A 4,045-nucleotide genomic window follows, 5' to 3' on the forward strand; every position below is an offset into this window, starting at 1 on the left:
TTTTAAAACGCATTTTACTTTTAATGGGTAAAATGTTAACTTTGGTCCGAATCGTCTGTTCTTTCATCGGATTATTTCGATTAACGATTATCGATACTTATCGAAGACATTCCGACACAAAACCTATCTATATCCCTGTATATAAAGTACCTTCGTGTGAAATTTCATAAAAATCCAGTAACTCACAGACTCAGTTCCTTTTATATAATAGTAGAGATAGAGACTTTTGGTCCCTCGACAAATGGAGGGTGGTCCTGTAAATTCACCCTTGTCCGTTTGTCCGTTCGTCTGTCCGCATTTTTCTCAATAACTACGCCTTGGAATCTTTTCAAAATTTACATTGAACATGATATGAGTAAAAAAAAAAATGCAACGAGTGCCTTTCGGGTTAAAATGTCTGAAATTGACACATTTTTACTTATTAAAAAAATTGATGCCTTGGATTTTTATAAAACTTTTTGAAAAGTTGTAACGAACTGATTTCTATATAATTTTGTTTATCTATCCTTCGCAAAAACACTTGGGTGTGCCCAGGGGCTGTTTTAAAGCTAATTAAAACACTCCATTTTTGGGACTATTTTACCATAGTTGTCCAAAATTTTCTGTGTATCTCTATCTAGCAGTTTTGCATGGTGCTGAACACAAATTTTTATATGGTAAGACCTTGGGGACTTTTGGGGCTGAATAGATGGGGGTAAATGATGGACGTAGTAATTTCTTATTTTGTATGGTGCAGAACTCAAATTTACATATGTAAAGGCCTAAAACTGCACCCCTTTGTTCATTTTCACCAGGATTTGACGTCAGCTTGGGACTTTTGTGACTAAATGGGGGGGGGTAGATTCTGAACTTAGTCATTTTTTATGCCTCGTTCGCTGTGCACTCATGGGGGAGGGTATGCATGGTTCAATTGTTTACCGTAAACTTACTGTTATGCATTTACTTATAATCTTTATTGATGATTGGTCATCATTACCATTTTTATTGCGGCTGTTAATATTAGATACGGCATAATCGCGTTGATACACGGGTTCTCGTCAGATCACCAAAGTTAAGCAACGTTGAGCCTGGTTAGTATCAGATGGGTGACCATTTGGGAATTCTAGGCGCTGTATGTGCTCTCTGTTTATCTCGGCATTTGTTTCTAGTCGTCCTTAACCCTCAATTGCCACTGGTATTTGACAATGTCGAATAAGGAGAGTCGTGGTTGTGATTGCGCAACTCTTGCCACAAAAATTTCACGCGCAACCCTTCGTGGGTATCTTTAGTCTGTCCAAGACTGAAGGAGCCTGTTCACTATTATCGTGTGGGTTATTGCTATTGTTCTTTTTTTTATCGGGGCTGGTAAACGTTACTGCCTTTATCAAGGGAGGTTATCGTTAGTATCTTTATAGTGGCTTGTTATTGTTCCTGTTTTTATCGATAGTGCTTACTGTTATCGTCTTTCTTGAGGGTTGTTATCGTTATCATCTTTATAAAGAGTTGTTACAGTTAGCGTCGTTATCGAAAGTAGTTATATGTTTTTAAAAGGATTGGTTCCTGTTATAATTTTACCTAGGTTTATTTTTTTACCGGGTTTATTTTCTTGTTTTAACTAAATTACTAAAATTAAAAAAAAAATTATGGAAATCCAGACAAAACATAAAACAACGATTTAAAAAGCTAAAAAGTATTTCTACAAGGCCAAAGCCTCGACAACAATAATATAACTTGCTTTGTTATGTAGCCGAGTGAGTGTATATATTTAAGAGATTTATTTTTTACGTTGTGATATATACAATGTGTCGTCTACAAGTTAACAAGTCTTTCTATTGTTGTATGTAAAGTGTCTATTGTGTGTGTAGCCGCTTCTTCACAATACATCTTGTTAATAAATGTGACACATAAACCTTTACAGACAGCTTTTTACAATCAAGCGATAAAAATATGTTCGCTTGTCTCAGACCAAAAGAATCACATAGCTTCTTATTTGTCTATACCTTAAAAGAACGCCATAACAACGAGTGATATTTTACATGGGTTTTATTTGTCTAAGTTTGGCATGCTTAGTCTCTTTCTACATTTTCACTCGTTTTTCTTTTTGCTACCGCGTTTCTCGCTTATTACTTTAATCTCTGTTACCTAACTATTACGTCCGCAAAGCGGACCAAATCACGTGTCTTTCTCGTAAGCTTAAAACTTAACTAACTAAATTCCAATCTATTTTAAAATTCCTAAATCGACTTTCTATTTTTTTTTATTATTTCTGAGTCAAATTCCTAACTAATCAGCGAAAGCTGTAAATACATTTTCCAAAATGTTTTTTTTTGGAAATAATAATAATAATCGAGCAGGTTATCCGTTGTTATGCGGTCAATATTTAACATTTTATATCTATTTTTAATGCAAAGTATTTTATCTACTAGCAGGGCTACCCGGCGTTGTCAGCGGACAAAAGTGTAACATATTTCTTGTCAGTCTTCTATCTCTGTCCTTCCCTCTTTTCCAGAATTCTCTTTCTCGCTAACTCTCACTTCTGCGCAAAGCCTATTCCTTTTTCTGGACACAAACAGACAATTCGAGCAATAAGTCAGCATCAAGGCATTAACTTGAAATGCTAGAAAAAAACCCTTTTAATTAAATCACTGTTTGTTTTAGGTCAGGGAATTAAATTTTTCTAAATTTCAATTATTCATTCGAAACAACTTTGAACTAATACTCGACTTTGTGAGTATTTGTTTTGTAGTTTTAACGTTTTAGCTAAAAACAACCTGGCAAATATACCTGTCGAACCAAATGCAAGAGAGATTCAAACAAATACACTTTAATGGATAGTCAGGATCTTAAAAAAAAAACTCTCGGTTGGAATATCTGAGTTAGCGGGTGAATGTTTGGAATCTGGTAGGATGCTCCATCCACAGCTTGAACAAACTGATAAGAAAATTGAAAAAAGAAAACGTTTTCAATATATAGCAACCGTAGGATACCTGGCAAGAGAGTCGAGATTTTCTATTATCGAGTGTTAATACTTATCGGAGGTATTTCGAGATTTATGATTATTTGACCAAAAACATTTATTCAATAGAAGACCACCATGAATGATATATTTTTACCAGAGGGGGGGGGGGATTCAGCGCTTATCAAGACCAAAAACACTCAAGGATAAGGGTTAGGACTGACAGGTTGCCGGTGAACCAATTCTGTAATGGTCGATATTGATGAAACTGTGGTATGGTTAAATTATTTAAAGTAAGATTTAGTGATGGGACGATTCCGATATATTTCCTAATTCCACACTAAATTCTCGATTCCGATACAATTACTGATTGCGATTATTTATAAATCTCTAAATATTTAACTGCAAAATTGTTATTTTTTCCCGACTACCGTAAAAATGCATGTTTAATGTGCATATATTTTTAAAACGAAAGAAAAGAACGGCATAAATAAAATGCAAATTGATTCAAACACGCTTTGTACGTATTAGTTCCGTATCTGAGTAGATGCCAGATATCTCTAGTGCTATATACTTCAACGGTGAATGAAGAGAGATTTTGCTGCGTATCAGATTAGGCGAGAGTATGTATGTTGAGGGGGGCACAAGTGACATGGGTTCATCGGAGCGCTGTTCATTAAAGTGCTTGTAAAGCAGGCACAAGGATGTTATACTGTGGTGAGGGGACAGACTTTGGAGCTTAGTGAACAGTGCAAAAATCCTTGTTCGGTTCCATCTTTTTAATTTCTTTATCAACAATTATTTTTTTACCATTCCCTTCGTATAAATCTCCAAATGATTGAAGTGATTCATCGCAGAAAACATGTTTGTTCATATTTTCATTATTTTCAATCAAGACAATTTAAATGCTTTTGTATTCAATAATCGAAAAATCGATTACTTTTATTTTATCCATTTTTTATTTTTTTAATTAAAAAAATGTGTTTATATTTTACTTCCTGTTTAATCTGTCAATTTATTCTAATTAAAAAGTCGTTTTTCTTTTTCTCTAAAAGCTGATACTTGTATAAATGCTGTTTGCAGAGATGCGCGTTCCATTTTTGTTTCGCT

The 4,045-nt window shown here is 34.4% G+C and overlaps 1 pseudogene; it reads left to right on the forward strand.

Moving 5' to 3' along the window:
* Positions 1 to 1,001: 1,001 nt before the first annotated feature.
* Positions 1,002 to 1,118, forward strand: LOC145249932 (5S ribosomal RNA; annotated as a pseudogene).
* The last annotated feature ends 2,927 nt before the right edge of the window (positions 1,119 to 4,045 follow it).

This window comes from Euprymna scolopes, chromosome 28, assembly GCF_053919585.1.
Source record: "Euprymna scolopes isolate OS-2025 chromosome 28, ASM5391958v1, whole genome shotgun sequence".
NCBI classification, from domain to species: Eukaryota; Metazoa; Mollusca; class Cephalopoda; order Sepiida; family Sepiolidae; genus Euprymna; species Euprymna scolopes.